The sequence below is a fragment of the Hibiscus syriacus genome, unplaced genomic scaffold (assembly GCF_006381635.1).
Source record: "Hibiscus syriacus cultivar Baekdansim isolate YM2019G1 unplaced genomic scaffold, ASM638163v2 tig00008013_pilon, whole genome shotgun sequence".
Taxonomy (NCBI): Eukaryota; Viridiplantae; Streptophyta; class Magnoliopsida; order Malvales; family Malvaceae; genus Hibiscus; species Hibiscus syriacus.
The window spans coordinates 560265-578108 of record NW_024062150.1 but is presented as its reverse complement, the minus strand read 5'-3'; the positions used below and the strand labels follow the sequence as shown (position 1 = coordinate 578108).

The window sequence follows — 17844 nt, the reverse complement described above, 5'->3', positions numbered from 1 at the left end:
CTTAGAAAATTTAACTTTGTGAATAAAGAGTTGATCAAATAATGTTACAACTTGCATGCACGTTGAGCTGGAAATTGCGAGCTAAGAATACCAATTTTTCTTCTTCTTTCACACTACTACACTTATTGCAAACATTTCATGTTATTTTCCTTCTTCCATCTTTACTGTCATTCTTCTTCTCTTATACGGATAATCTTCTTGTTGGGACGATCTTTATGTTTTTTTTGTTAGAGTATAAGATTGAATTAGTTACGATTTGTTAATCTGTTGATTTATTTTGTTATTAATTTGTTGGTTCAGCTGAAGCTTAATTAGGGGTATAAAGTCTCATTGATGTAATGGGTTAAAGACCCAAGCATTTTGTAATAAAAGAAAACCCTTTAATAATTCTAGTCGCCTCTTTCACAGCTTCTCATCTCCATTCACCACCGGTTATCTTCCGGCCATCATGCCTCTTTTCTCACACAAACCAATCGTAAAAACAGAAAAGCTAGTTATTAGCCTCAAAAGATAGACATTCCAATGTAGCATATGAGCTCACAAAACAAATAGGAATCCCAAATATAGACATTTTCTTTTGTGGGCAAAGACGAACACTATCAACTCAACCACCCTTCTGCTTCTCGGTGATGAAGACTTGAGCTTTGCTGTCGTCTTGTTCTGCAAACTAGTCTTAGCGGTGGGACATGTCGAAAATCCATTTCCAATGAAATTTTAACTATAATAATGAGAAAAGCTAGTATAAATATGGGATCACCCGGCGGAGCTTGGAGTGCTGGTCTGACAAAATGTTCCATTCCATTAGCTAAGATTTACTACTAAATTTGCTTGGTGTCCCACTGAAGTCACAAAGCGATTCCCTTGGGTTGAACATCTACTCATTTGATAAGCATAATGGGATGGATGGAAAAACATACATTTTAGTCCCTCTATCTATCATTTCCCCTCTGACTAAGAACACATTTCCACTTCGGCGTAAATTCAGAGTCAATTAATTGGAACTAGGAGTTGGGTTACACAAAATAATTTGCTTGAACTGAAGTTTCTCTCGGAAAAATGTGCTAAATTCATCGATAATAATTGAATTTTATTTAAATATCAAATTGAATATTCCGAACTAAAAAAATATTACGCAAGTTCTTTAAAATTTGAATATTAATAAGGTAATGTTCTATTATTTAAGGATTTATATTCGATTGAAATATGAATATATTATTTATAAATCTATATTTGATTAAATACATATATATTATTTATGAATTTATATTCAATTTATTATTATAAATTTATATATTCGATTAAAATATAATATTGTAGTTCAAAAAAGATTGCTTTACTTAAATTTTCTTATGAAAAATCCTATAAATATTATGCAAACCTTATAGGTTAAAAACAAGTTTCACAAGCTTTCACAATTCAATAACGTGAAAAAACTCAGAAAAAATTTCTACTTTAGTTTTTCAGTGATAGATACAAGGGTATATTTCGTGATCTTGTGTTATTGTCTGTTGATCATCTAGTTGTTGTATCCTGAGAGGCAAACAACCGTCGATCTCAAACACCAATGAAGTGGCTGAAAATATGTCTTAAAGAAACATGCAACATCAAACTCCTTTAAGCGTGATTCAATTGCTTCAAGGTTCTCCTTTGAATCCGTCTTCAACTCATTGAGAACACGTTTCTAGTCATCGAACTTGTACCTCACAAACTCTACTTTATAAAGATATAACTCGAAAACTCCTCATGTCTCCTTGGTCTCGTCCTCTGATTCTTCAAGTCTGATAACCTTCTTCTCTAACGATGTTGAAATTTTCCTTAGATCCTCCACTCAAAATTAGGGAATGAGTCATATTGACCAAACTGTCAAGAAGATCATCCCTCATCATTGTCCACTTCTATTTCTCACTATGGCTCTCCACACCTTCATGTATAGAAACACCATCACTTTCTTATGCCATCTCGATCATTCCTGTACCACAAACTAGCTCGATAACCATCATGATTAACTCGAACACAAACAGTCACTAAACTTCTTGATTGCACTACAAGTTGCATCAATCACAAGTCCCCTTGACTTGCTTCGGTACCACTTGTTACGATTCTAGAGTTTTGGTCTAACAGAATGTACGACCTTAGATACTTCTAGATACTTTTTTGTCGGTTGGGCGCCTAAATAAGCTTGAAAACAAGCTTTGTGAGATATTAAGCTCTCCAAAAGCCATGAACAAGATCAAAGAAAACAAAAAACAAAGTGACAAGAGAGAAGTAGAGTAATGTTCAGAGTTATATTACTCTTTTAAAGTAAGAATGAATGGAATGAATACAAATGAGGTGGGGAGTCCTTATTTGTAGTTGAGTTCCAACACAATTAATGACCTATATCAATTTACATCTATTGCTAATTGCTATGTGAGCCCAAATCTCCTAATCTAAGGAATCAATGTCAATTATCATCTAATTACATCAATTAGTCTCTAGATTGAAGATCTCTATGGATATGGAAAGATTCCTCAATCATCCTTGATATAATTCTACTTGTTTCTACAAGTCCAATGTGAATAGACTCTCTAGCATTCTTCAAGTAATGGGTCAGGTTTGGTGGTCTTGGCAAACTCGATACTCCGCACACAATCATTTTGACGGATACTTACGCACATGTCTCGAACTCAAATCTGTGAGTTGTGACAACATGAATAGCTTATCTCAGGTTTGTGTTTGATGAGCAGTTTTTTAATAATTACGAGGCATAAACCATTACATCAAGATGTAACTAACGACCATTGGGAGGGCCATAAATATCTCTATAGAGAACATCTAGTATATATGCGGGAGCAAAGTTTTAGATCGATAGATGATCAACAGAGTTGGTTTTTGTGATTGTCTGCTGCTTCATTTGCTTCACGGCGTATGAGTGCGATATCCACACACAGTTTTGTTGATGAAATCTGCAATGGCTCAGACAAGTTTGAAAGGATTGTCAGTAGGATCCGATGTTAAGAGCTTAAAAGCATCGACATTATCAATTTGGAGCGGAACTCTCTCAAAACCATGGGATCAAGCAAGTTTGGTACCTTCGACAATCAGGGCCGGTCCTGATATTTTAAGGGTCCTAGGTCAGGAGGTGATGACAAGCAGATAAGTGGGGGCTCACGTTTAGTTTTCCTTCCAATCGTTAAAATGGGGCCATTGGATCATCATATTTTCGAGTTTTTTTAATAAAAAATGATTTTTAAAAATATTTTTTAATTATTGGGGCCAACTAAATTACTATATTTTCGAGTGTTTGAAAAAAAAAAATACGTTTAAAAATATTTTTTAATTATTAAACTTAACAAAATTTTTAAAAAATGGGCCCCTTCAAGCTTGGGGCCCTAGGCGGTCGCACCCCTGGCCTATGCCCAGGGCCAGCCCTTTCGACAATATCCCAAAGTTCGGCTTGATGCATCATTTTGAATCCGAGTCTTTTATTGAAGCCTAAAATGAAGTTTTCAAGATGGTCTCGGAAGATACCACGGCCACCAGCTGCACCAAGCTTAGTATTCATAGAAACAACACCGTTTGTGTTGAGACGAATCCATCCTTCTTGATGGGGCTTCCATTGGACACATGCAAACTTGGTCTCCTTTAGAGATGACATATGTTTTGGACTGTTGTAAGTCTTTCGCCCAGGAGATGCAGGTTTTGAGTAACTGGTTATCAGGGATGTAATTACCATCGAAAATTGCGGAGTTGCGTTTTTTCCAAATTTGCCAAATCGTTGAGGCAAACAAGATGTTCCGGGTAGTATCCGAACGGTAACGAATAAATCTGGAATTAAGGTTTGTTGTGATCCACTTGTCCAGATGCAGCTCAAAGAACCTGTTACGCTGCTGATTGTGAAGAATGGGCTCCCAAAGCCTTGTCGAATCTGGGCAATCACGAATAATGTGCAATGTGGATTCAACATGAGAGCCACATCTCGAGCAGGACTGGAGGGATAAGCCCCTTTGTGTAGTGCACTTCATTCAATAAGATTTTATTATGAGCAGTGAGCCAAATGAAACATTTAACTCGTTCCGGGACTGCAAGTTTCCAAATTTTGGACCATTTAGAATGAGGGCCGTTCCATGGGTCTTTGGCGAGGTGGATGTTGGCGCTTTTGATAGTGAATTTCCGATTGGGAGCTCCGTTCCAATAGCAAATGTCATTTCCGTTTTAAGGGTTTGGAGGAAGGATGTTATGGATGTGAAAGACGACAGCATGAGGCAGGTAGCAATTGATGGAGAAATGGCCAATTCCACGAGCATACCTAAACTACTAATTTTAGTTCATTTTGGTAACTAAACTTTTATTATTTTCAAAATTATACCTAAAGTTTAATTTTTATTTCATTTTAATACCACTGTTTGAAATTTAACGTTAAATTTTTTTAAAAAATTAAAAGTTTAAGTACTAAAACGGACCAAAATCGATAGTTTAGGTACTACACGCATTAAATTTTTAACAATGAGATATTAAAATAAAACAAAAACTAAACTTTATATATGATTTTGAAAAAATTAAAAGTTTAGGTACTAAAATGGACCAAAACTGATAGTTTAAGTACTAAATATAATCCCCACCCCCCAAAAAAGGCAGAACCAAGGGAAAAGGAGCGTCAATAATACGTATATATTCCTCTTGGCCTTTCATTTTTTTTCCTCTATATTTTGGACATATATTTCAGACATAGATACTCCAATAATCCTTCCTTCAAATATATATTATAAATTAGAAGGAAAAAAATGAAGTATTACCTATATCCATGTAGAACGAAACTTATATTAATGTCAATATTTTTCCTAACGTTCGGCCTAAATGTAAATTGCCAACTTTTATAGTAGAGGGACTTATTTGCTCCTAAGTTGATAATAAAGGAGTCTATCAGCTAATTTAACCTTTACACTCCAAGCTAAATAGGGATAAAAGTACCAAACCAGTATGTTATCCATAAGTTCTGAATGATCTCTTAATATTTACAAGGAGAAGCAGACATCAGCTATATACATATATATCTCCGAAATCCAAATGTCAGAAAACATAAATTTCAACAGCCACAGCAGAACTGGCTTAGGGATAATCTAACGTAGATGTATACGTGATGATTATCTTAGGGATAATCCAACTCTTATGATACATAATAGGATACATGCAGTGGGAAACAGCTTCACCATCCGACCCAACCGCAAACTCACTACCACAACAGCTTTTTGTTGTGGGAGGCATATATACATATAACATTCTATAATTACCCTTATTCAGTCCTGCTTGCTAAAGAATTCATGACACTTCATAAAATGCAGTACAATGTGCAACATTGTCTGGTTTTTAAGAATTACACTCGTGGCAATCGATCAGCTCACTTATATCATAAGATTATTCGATATGGAACTTACCAGGAAACAGCATGTGCAGTAGTGTTTCGATAACAGGGTAGACTGGAATTCTTCAATTTGTTGAGAGCATCATTAGCTGAATCAGGTGGCTATAGGTGATGTTCATGCACAAACCATGCAACCGGGATAAGCAACGGCTTAGTAAATAATGGAAAAAGAACTCGGGTTGAATTTTTTGATGGTCTAAAATTTTGGGGATCTCAAGGGCTAACCTAATCATCTCTCTTTGAGCCTTTCTGAGGTACAGGAAGTTCGAGGATGATTAAGAAATAACATCTTTCCGACTCTCTGATATATTGCACCTCACCATTCATAAGCTTTAAGATTTTTCGGCACATGCTCAACCCTAAGCCCTCTTGTGTCACCCATCGACTGCTGTGGAACATGTCTTGAACCAATTCAGGAGGAAGGCCTTCACCGGGGCATACCATCCTTCAGAAATACACCGATGTTTGTGAAATTAGCACCATAACATTAAAGTATTCACATAGTCCAAGAAAAAGAACAAATTGAAAAGAAACCACAAATAAGAGCTATAAATAAGATTTTATGAAGTAAATTGTCACTTACTTCAGCAGGTTTGAATTCTACATGAATTTACACTAATTTGCAAAACCAAGTTGTCTTTAATGTCTATTCGATAAAATGATACCATAGCTTCTCCTTTTATTTCCCTTGTATTAGCATAAACATTGTTATTTATCTTACAAAATGCATAGAGAGAAAGCAAAATACCTGAATTCTGTACGAACAATAGCAAGTCCGTCAGAATTTTGCTTCAGAGTTGGGCGAACGTGAATCTCTACCCAACCATTATCCGATGGCGCATATCGCACCATATTCAACAAAAAACCAGCCAATACCTGTTGAATTCTTGCTTGATCACCATAAACAGCCAATGTTTTGATCTCCTCCGGGATATCCCGAATTAACTGCAAATTTCTTTCCCTCAGCAGTAGCATTACTTGGCTAACAACAGCATTTATGACACCCCCGAGAAAAAATTCAGCCTTTTCAATCTCCATAGAACTAGGTCCAACACACGAAGCGAAGAATTAGATCCTGTCTCCTAATTGATGATATCATGCCAGATACATGCCAATAAAAATATTAATGTATGCTCGATCTTAACACAAAATATAAGGCACAATAGAAATACAATTTTGGTTCAAAGATTAACACTCGTCCAAGAAAAAAGAACAGTAACTAGCATTCGAGTTAGATTCCTATGCAATTGAAGCCATAATCAATAAATTATCTAACAGATGTACTCGCCAAAGATGAAATAGAGTTCAATAGCCTGGCATCAGATGTATGTTCCCTCAAAGTTCTAGAAATCAAACAATTGAGACCATATATAATTCCAGATGAAAATGCAAGGTCAAAGAATTTAATATTTGATTGCAGTAATAATTAGGCTAGGAGACCTACCCATTCTCAATGCTCTCCAGATCAACATCTCTGATAATCTTCAACATTTGCTTCTCACAAGCAACACTAGTCTCAAGAAACTGCTTTTGATCTTCGGTCATCTCTGTAGCTTCCAAAAGTGAGGTGGTAAAGCGGATTCCATTCAAAGGACTCTTTATTTCCTGGCAAATGTAGGTTAACTCTTTCATCCTAGCTAAGCACTTTTTCTCTTGTTGCCTCTGGACTCTCAACGCTTGCTGCAACTCAGGAGTTGCAATCTGCAAGAAGCAAAAGGCTCCAACAATCTGGCCATCCATATTGACCCTTTTGTTTGCCGTCAAGAGTGCCTGGACAAATTTTCCATTGCGGTCAAAGAAGGAAAAAGGGGACTTATCTGCCTCCTGCCCTCCAATGGCACCGTGTAAAACAATCATGAATTTTGTCAAAGCATCTGGACCCTTAAGGCGACAGCAGCTGCCAAAAACCTCACCAACCAACATTTTCCCTATGACTTCGCCTCGAAGCCACCCGGTAAGCTTTTCCATGGCAGTGTTCCACTCCAGGCAACATGTGTTTTCATCTGACACAAAAATTGGTGGGATCAACGGATTGGGACTATGAACGATGGCCTTGTAATCACCTTGTATGTGGATGAATTTGTCCATCACCACTTTTTCACCAGTCACATCCTGACCAACAAAGCAAACACCAACTATACTATTGGTATAATCCTTACTAGAGCAAGCATTGACCACCACATATATAGCCTTGTTATGATCTTCAAAGCCAAAAGTCCGCAGTTTTATCTCTACATTTTTATCTTCTTCCCCTGCATCAATTGAGGCAACATAAACTAAACTTCAAAGCAAGCATTAAGCTGTTTGGAAACATAAATCATCACTTTGATGCATGGTGTAAGTAGAGGAAGGTTATATATTCCCATAAATGAAACATGTGGAAGTGAAACCATTAATATAATCTCAATTTAGTGCTTTATGTTTGAACAATTCGATAAAGCTTTCAATGTGCATGAAGGTACTATCAAAATGCAAAACTGCAAAAAAGTAGAACTCTCTCGAAAATTGATTCTTACTTTTATCTACTTGGTCTCACTCTGATTGGTATAGTTGCATGTTTATACAAAATAAAATAAAAAAGATACTAGTTTACTTTATCAGATTTTGAGACTAAGACAATCACCTTGCAAAGCATGACTAAGAAGGCTGTCAACGGTTTCTTGATATTCCTTGTAAACAAGATCATGAACCAAAGACTTTCCCATTGCTTCCTCGACTGAGAGCCCCGTCAATTCTGCAACTTTTGCATTCCACCCGTTAATGCGACCATCAACGTCTACGGCAAATATGGGAGCAGTTGCAGTCTCTATTAACCTCACCATTTCCCTTGCCACTGAACTGAGTTCATCCACTCCTTGTAGCTGTAGATCCCCAAGCTGAGCATGTACAACAGCTTTAGAATTACTTGCTTCAGCATCCTTGAATGAATCGCGCAGGATAAGCTGAAGTGAGTGAATTGCATCCATTTCGGCATTCTCCCATGGCAAACTCCGACTTTTGACCACTTCCAGAAATGCCTTAAATGAAGACCGCGGGTGCATTCTCTGTCCATCATCCTTCTCCTCCGGGTGATGCTTGGCACCACCCCATTTGACCTCTTTTGCTGTGTGGGACCGGAACCAGAATAGAAAATCGCTTTTAGTAATATAAGCAACAGCCATTCCACGAACTGCATCCCCAAGTGAGGCTGCCCCAGGGTAACCGGCATCAGACAAACTGTCTGTGCTTAAACCAGTAGAGTCTCCATGGAATGCCAACAACCACTCAACGATTTCTTTTATCTGGGCTTCATTCGGGGTCACACCTAAAGGGTAATATTTACCTTGATAATAAAGAGCAGCCCCATCACATTTCACAAGATCCATAATGCTGGGACTTTGAGTAACGATACCCGTCAGAGAGTCACGAAGAAGCATATCACACAAAAGAGTTTGAGTCCTTAAAACACGTTTCTCCGACATCTGTGCTGCCAATTGCAATTCCATATTCAATTGAAGTGCAAAAGCTTGCATTAAGAACTCACAAGCATACCGGAGAGGAAATGGAATGCAACGTGAAGAAGTATGATGACAAACAACCAGACCCCAAAGCCTCATCTGATTTCTTCCCCCGGTAGCTTCCTCGTCATTTCCATTGATGATAACCGCCATTGCCAAAGAAGCAATTGACCCCATATTAGCCATATACTGAGCATGGCAATCATGAGGGGCACGGAGAGTGGAACCAACCAAACACAGAGGTTGCATTAACCCATCATCCTGAACCACACGCACCGGCGTGGCATGGCAATCCACTATCATCCTAACTCTATTCTGCTTAAACAAAAACCTCGAGGCTTGGGGAATATCCGTTGCCGGATAATGTAAGCCTATGTAAGGGTCCAAGTCGGGGCGTTTACTCTCGGCCACGACCTCCCCATGCTCATCCTCATGAAATTTATAAACCATTACCCTATGATATCCAGTAAGCTGTCTCACACTTTCCACAACAGTGTCACACAAAAGCTTAATATCGCCGCCGGGGAGGGACTGCAACCCGGAAATCGCCCGCACGGCTAGTTTCTGAGACTGGACAGCACCGGCAATGGACAGCGCAGGGTCCTCAGTTCTAGCAGGTTCTAGATCAATCACAACTCCAACATCAATCCTATGTAAAATACCGTAAAAGGGCTTGCCGGAATTCTTGGAATGGATCCAAACAGGGTTCAGCAACGTGATTTCGCGGGCAGCAAAGGCTCTCTCCAACAAAATTGCGCTGGGAGGAGTGAAAAGTGTACGGACATCGGTACCAATGGTATGGACCTCGGTCATCTCCAAATTGGGAACCGATTGAGGGGTAATCCCAAGCATCTCACGGGCGTTCTCGCTGTAGGCGATGATACGGAAACTAGGTTCGTCGACAGCAATCATGCAGCCAAAGGGCTGGATATGACCGCCCCTCTGGATTTTAGACAAGTAAGCTGTGATTTGTTGCTCGGGGACGGATTGGGTAGGGGTTCTGACGGACTGGGAGTAATCGAATGACTTGCCTGACTCCCCCGACTGCTCGAAAACAGCATGGAGTCGAGCATCGACTGTGTACTGAGCAATGGCTTTGTTTATGGAGTCGGCTTGGTGGTGGGCATGGGGGGGTCTCATGTTGCTGATGCCTGAAGACTGAGCTTGCTGCTGCTGCTGCTGCTGCTGGCGTTGATTATGGGAGTGAAGTGCTTTGCTGCTGCTGCTGCCGCCTGAAGCCATGAATGTGTTTTTTGGGGTTTGAAGAAGAAGTGTTATTGTTAGAAGGGATAGAGGTATTTGGGGAAAGGTAGCGTCGACACTTTGACAGACCCACGTGGGCAAGGAGATGCTGCTTTCATCTTCTGTGTTGTTTTGCAGTCTTTCTTTCCTCAGTTTGATTTGATTAAAACAATGTTTAGATTTGATTGCATCTACATCTCCTCAATTTTAACCTTTCAACAAAATCTTATAATCTTATCTTCACACTTTGTGAGCTCTTCATCTTTATTAATGCATTGAAATAAGTTATTAACATGGATCTCGAGTAGGCGTTATAGTGTTACTGATCCCATGCTTAGGTTATGTTGCTGTCATTGGTGGGGTCCAAAAATATCATTTTATAATATTTTTAAATTGGATAAATTACACAATGGTCGCTTATATTTTTGATTCATTTGATTTTGATCACCGAGTCAAAAAAAATCAGATTTAATCTCTTACATTATCGATCTGTTCAATTTTAGTTCATTGACCATTAATTTTCTTTAACTCAATAACAGAAGTTTAATTTGATAATTAAAAAATTAAACAAAAGCCACCTACATGACTCAGCTACACATGGACTTAAAAGTTATTTAATTTTTATATTATATATATCTTATTAAAAATTCTAAGACAAAAAAGAAGAAGACCAAAATCACTCTTTTTTTTTAATCGGTGATCAACTAAAAACATAAAACACAATCCGTTAGTAGATGAACCAAAAACATAAGAGACCAAAAACACGTGGATTTTTTTATTATTATCAACTTAGATTTCTATTAAGAGATTAACATAAGTTAACTGTTTGAGAAATTAAAATCGATAACGTAAATGACTAAAACAATTATTATTTTGAATCAGTAATCAAAATCAGACGAACCAAAAACATAAGGTACAATCCATATAGTTTATCCAATTTATAATTACACCTTTTGTATCTTAGAATCATCATTAAGTGGACTAGGAAAACTCAGGTCGGTACATCGTAATATAGAAGTGCCGTATTGCGCATCAAACAGAAAGTTGAAACCAGATAATATAGGGGACCCGACTGATCCAACTTTAGGGGAATTGGGAAATGGGTTTTAAACTGTGCCTAAAATAATTTCAGACTGAATGATTCTTAATCTGAAAATTCTCATAAAATATTACAATAAAATATACTTCTTTTGGCACCTCTCTTATTTCCCCACGAAACTGGTAAAAACTGAAAAAGAATCATGCAACATTTTGAGACCTTTTCTCTACTTGGTGAACTTTGAATACAACTTGGAAATGATTGTGATCCACCATTTAGCGTTACAAACAAATAATCTAAGAACTAAACAACCATACCCCCATGGAAATGCAAACGCAAACAAGAATGGTTGAGGAGATTGCACCTGCTGTTAATGATATCCTCTCACTTTGTGTGCAGAACATCCTCCCATGGATGACGGTATAGCGGCTGCTTCAGTCTCTTCTGATCGAAAGTGTGCCTGACAGACATCAAACAATGGAAATATCAGGAACAAGGAAACGCTGACTAAAACAGTCTTTTCCAACATCTAGTTTTGTTATCCAATCAAACCTCGAAAATTAATTAGTTATGAAAACTCTGAAATGCATTTCAACTTACCCAATCAAACCAATGGATCGTGCCAGCACAAAGAGCCCATTTAGGTAGCCGATCTCAATGATCTCGTCGATCTCTTTCTCGGGGAACATTCAGCTACCAGCAAGAAGATCCAAGAAAAGTGACCCAATGGCGCCATCAACGTTTAGAACAAGGTTGTTAGCCTTTGAGAGTGTAGGTTTCAACTTGAACAGCATATTCCATGTACTTCACAGACGGGAAATTCGTGCGAGCAAACAGTTGGAGAAGCTCTACTCTCTTATCTCTGTTGTCCCCTCTTTTGATCCTTTACACAGGAAAGAAAGTAAGCATTTGTAACCATTAGGAAATGGTAGAAAAGCAGATCTTGTGATTAGTAGCTTTTTAGCGATTTAAAAACAACGTGACCATTAAAACCATCTGTACCTGTGGCCGATTCCCGGAACACGGATGCCCTTCTTTTTCATGCCTTCAACAAACTCATAAGGTGTAAGACCCTGTAAAGACACAGCAAAGAGGCAACATCTTAGAATGTACCAAAAAAAATTCATCAGATGATGCCTAGCAAGTCAAAATTTTTACAGGTAACAATATTGCAACTTACCCGGTCATAAGCATCTTTAAAGTATCGGGCAGCGTCATCAATAGCACCACCAAATCGAGGACCAATAGTAAGCAAACCTGAAACAAGACTGGATACAATGTCCTTCCCAGCTTTTGCAGTCACAATAGTATTGTGGGCACCAGAGACACAAGGGCCATGGTCAGCACAGAGCATGATGCATATCTGGCCAGATCAAACATATTAGTTAAAACAAAACAAAAATTAAGCTTTCTAGAGATGAAGACTGTCATAAAATTAAAGCATAATGTCAAAAAATACCCCTAACGTTTGACTAAATAGTTACTTTGGTCCCTATTCTTTCTTTTTGAAGCATTTTGACCCCTAACATTTCATTTTAGGGTAAAAAGGTCATAGATGGAAACTGTTAGTTAACAAACAGTCGACGCTCTAAAATAGGAGCTTTTTTACCCTAAAATGAAATGTTGGGGGGCAAAATGCTCCAAAAAAAAGAATAAAGGGCCAACGTGGCTATTTAATCAAATGTTAAGGGACTTTTTACCATAAAAGGAAATGTTGGGGGACAACATTCTCAAAAAAAAAAAAAAATAGGGGCCAGAGTGACTATTTAGTCAAACGTTATATGCACTTTTTGACATTATGCCTAAAATTAAAAAGGAAAGGATTAAGGTGAATTGAGCAGTCACAGGAGGCGTAACTGATAACAATTGTGAAAAAGTGGTGGGAGATATAGGTCGCTGTGGAGCAGGGGGTCATAACTCATAAGAAGTTCATAGGTTTCAGTAGACTACCTCAATAAATTTAGTACAGTATCGGAGAAGGCTACGTTTGAACCACAAGAGAGAAATGACATCACCAAAACCTTGCTCCACAATGGAAGACATGGGCACACCAGCGTAGCATGGTTCCTCACCTGCAAATTGGGTACAAAGAAAAATTTTAACACTCCTTGTATCCACGTCATCATATGTCTCATTTAATTGGATAATATATGTTGATTAAGACAAGTTACCCCTGTCATCAGAGATGGTCGAAATAATATGAGTTGGAGCACGAACTTTTCCACTTTTAATTGCACTGTTAAGATCTTCTGGGATTTGTGGAGGTTTAAATTCCTTGATGGGTCTAATCTTCCCTTCGTCAACCTAAAGAAACCAATCAAATGTGTTAATGTAGCTAAAAGCATAGAACTGTCCAACTTTTGGCCAAAACAGAAACTCACCAATTTGTCAAATGTTTCTTTGATCACAGCTTCAAGAACTTCATAGGAAGTAGGAACAACAGCTCCAGCTTCCTTTAGTGCTTGATTCTTTGCCTGTGCAGATTCCATCTCACCACCACTCTTAGCTCCCTGAATTATTAATAAGGTAAAAGGTATCATTGAAGCGGTAACACCAGAGCTTGAACACAAAGGGATAATGGATTTCAAGAAAAAGTGATAACTTACAGCATGGCCAAACTGTACTTCTGATTTGAAGAGTCGTGCACAAGTTCCACTGACCCAAGCAACAACTGGCTTGTTCACTTTCCCCTGTTTCAGGGATTCAACTAATGAATACTCATCTTGTCCACCAAGTTCCCCAAGGATAACCATCATCTTTACCTGTGGACCAAAAAAATGTCAGGAATTTTTTTGCAATGCCAAAGATGCTTCAATATGAACTACGAATTTTAAACCGTAAAAATTAGGAAAATGGGAGTTGGGAGGGCAAGTCGTTTGCTTCCCTAACCATGAATGCTTTGACTGTAGAAAGAAATAATAGGCAGGAAATCACAACGAATTGAATTGAAACTAGAACATACCCGTGGAATATTGTTAAATCTCAAAATATGGTCAGACAAAGTGGAGACTGGGAAGACATCTCCTCCAATTGCAATGCCTACATTATTTTTCAATATGTACCCAAAATTTATATATTTCATTATGAATCAGAAATCTGTTTGGCAGGTAAGAACATAACGGTAAATGTTAAGATAGCTTATAGTTACCTTCGTAAATTCCATCGGTAACACGGGCAATAGTGTTGTACATTTCATTTGACATGCCACCCTGCAACGATTTTACAAAGATACAAGTTAAAAACAATTCCATGAGTAGAGGTTCACATTCCGGACAAAGCCACAAGACAAATGCCAAATTAGTGATAGGAAATTGTTCCACGAAGTGTGAAGTTGTGATTGCTTAAGCAGAAGAGAAAGAGGCATAATTGCTCACAGAAATGTGTGCACGCATAAGAAAAACTGTCAAGATAACCTACCGATTTGGAGACAAAGCCAACTGATCCAGGCCTATACAGCTTGCACTGAACAATATTGTCAATTGTTCCAGCAGTGTCACCTATCTTGAAAGCTCCAGCTTGAATTCCTCCAACAGTAGCAGGGCCAATAACAACCTGCAAGTCCATAAGTACCAAAATCAAATAAAGAGGTAAATAAGAACAAATAGCTAAAAGCGTTTAATCAAATCTTTGCGAGTGCAAGATCGCAACGAAACACATGTATATATTGGTTAATCGTTTTCATTGCCTGGGTTCTATTCTCATCATCTTGCTTACCTTGTTGTTGGGTGTATGCAATTAACTGTTTGGTGTCTGATTCAGGAACACCTTCAGCAATTATAGCAACAACTCGAATGGTTGGTTGTTTCAGAGCAGACATTGACGAAGCAGCAGCACTGTGAAAAAATAATACCAAAAAAATTAAGTTATGCATATAAGGATTCTTGCTCTCAAAAGAAGCATCAAAGAAATGAAGGCAAACCTTCGAAATGATGCAAAGTTAATAAAAACATCGGAAGAGGATGTGCAGCACATGCTGCCTCAATGCTGCAAAATATATCAATTCAGGGGATAGAAAAAATAGAGCCAGGGGAATACAAACTATCAATCAAACAACAATGTAACTATGTAAGCCATATAGCATTATCCTAAATCAGCAAGGATGTAAAATCAAATTATGCTATTTGTTCAATGTCCTCTCTCAAGACAAGATTAGGTTATTTAGAAAATCAATAACCTGTTTACAACTTATAATAGCAATACAAAACAATTGTCCGACATACAACTAACACAATAGCCAATGCCAATTTTACATACTCAAAAGTAGACGAAGCTATAGTATATATTGAGAAAGAGAGTAATGGATCGTCTATCATCCTATAATGGTGGGATTCACAGGCAGGGTTTTAAAAAACGGTCCGCGACCGCGATTTCGTCCGTGATATAGCGGTTTCGTCGCCGTCCGAGTTACCCGCGATGGCCGCAATAGCGTCCGCGACGGCCGCAATAGCGCCCGCGATGGCCGCAATCACGGTGAACCCGAAATAACCGAAAACACGACCACGACCGCAATTTGAAACCCTGTTCACAGGCTTCACAAGCAGGTTATATGCTGGCCATGTGTCCTTTAACTAAATTATGTTAAATAAATGAATCGTTGTTGGATTCCTTATTCATAATTGAATTTACACGTGGTGATCACATGTGCATGTTAAACTTTGCAGGCCAGTTTATAGGATTTTAATTCACAAGGTAACATGCTAGATAGTAGATAGTTCATTTACTCTATAAAACTTTCAACCTACAGATCAAGTAATATTTACAGATATAAAGTTGATGTACGAATAGAAGCTGAAGATAGAAGCATCTTACGTTGAATGTACTGGGATCGCGATTTCCTCCTGACCGAAGAAGAGTTTCTGGAATCCCTCGGCCCCAGGATTAATGATACCAGCAACAGATGGTGTTTCCCTCCCTACAAATTCAAAATCAATCAAAAGAGAAAAGGAAAAAGAAAAAAAATAGTAAAAACAACATAATTTGAACAATTCCATTGAAAAATATAACTACGAATGCTGATAAGCTAAAAACAACATGAAATCAACCTGGGATCAGTACCGCAAAGGAAATCGAAATCAAGCATGCGTTGAATAGAAGTTGTTTGTAGTTATAGAACAAAGCTTGAGTAGTTCGAGAAAACAACTGTCCAGTTGACATGGCTTCGGCACAAAGGGAGCTGTTAAACAAACACATCGACAACCAATTAACTCAAGTTGTTATCTAAAAGCAAATAATTAGCAATAAGAAATAAAAACAGCAGGATCCAAGGCTACATCTTACTCGAACCTATACCGAATCAGATTTCAAACAAAAAAGAAGATGAGCAAATCGAATCAAATTACGGCAATGCAGTTACGATAGCTTTATAATAAAAGAAGCACAAGATCTCTAGCTCTCGAGCTTCATATAGTTGATTTTTCAGCAAAAGAATACAAATCAAAGTATCTTAAATTTCCCTCGAAAGCATCAATTTTTACATGAATAAAAAAATGGAAGAATTCGTAAAGCGACAAAAATTGGAATTGAGAAAATAAGGGGAATGGAATCTTTACCTGAGTAGAAGGTAGGAGGAAACGGAAAAGATCAGCTCTCACTCGCCTCGTAAAATTTGAAAATCAGAAATAGGAAAAATAAGAGTAAAATGGAAAGGAAGGCTGGAAATGAGGGAGGAATGGGGTAGGCCGGAATTTATATAGAAAGGAGAGGGAAAATGGAGGTAGCTACAAGAAATTCACCAGACCGGAGGGAGAACTGGAAAGAGAGAGATGGTCACGTGGCGTTTGGTTGTTACCTCACTCGCTTTACTTTGATTTTTCTTTGGATAAACTACACGTTTAGCAACTCAGCTATCACTTTTATATCATTTTGGTCATACAGCTACTATTTTATTCAAAATCATACCTAAAATTACGTTTCGATTTCATTTTGATCATATGTAATTAAAAAATTAACATAACTATTGATGTGGCTTTTTTAAGAGATATTCAATGAGAACATGGTATTACCTTATGGTGACACATCAATATCACTATTATTTTGTTAACAGCGAGTCATCAAAATGAAACTAAAACGTAATATTTTGTATGATTTCCAAATAAAAAAATAATTAGGTTACCTAAAAAGAAGAAAATTAATAATTGGGGTGCTAAACATGTAGTTTACCCTTCTTTCCCCTATTTATATAACTTTCTCAAGTAATAATTGGAAAATAATTAGGTGATCCAAAAAAAAATGCACCTGACTCAAAATCTGACTCTTTATCTGAACAACTACAAATATGTATGATTATTTTAATTTAATAAAACTATTACCTAATTGAAAAAAATATAAAGGAGTGAGGATCATTATAATTGTCTCTAAATATATATAAAGAATAACTACATTATTATCTCGATTTGAGTCAAGTATAAAATTTTTCATTCTAAATTTAAATTAAATTTAAAATAAAATTATCTCTATAAAACTAAATCGGGTTGAAACTCATTGAATCTTGATTCTATACCCATCGCTAATCATATTTATTATTTTGTTGGGAAAAAATCAAACAACATATACTTGAATTTAGAGTCATACTTTGTAAAGGTGAAGCATATCTAAATATACAGGTGTGCAAACTAATCGAATGAAGGTGAATGAGAATATGTTCATAGTCATACGTTTGACTTTAA

At 37.4% G+C, this 17844-nt stretch overlaps 2 pseudogenes; both read right to left on the bottom strand.

Annotated features, from left to right (window-relative positions):
- Window positions 1-5032: 5032 nt before the first annotated feature.
- On the bottom strand, window positions 5033-10373 carry LOC120201831 (annotated as a pseudogene).
- A 796-nt stretch (window positions 10374-11169) lies between these two features.
- On the bottom strand, window positions 11170-16348 carry LOC120201833 (annotated as a pseudogene).
- Window positions 16349-17844: the final 1496 nt, after the last annotated feature.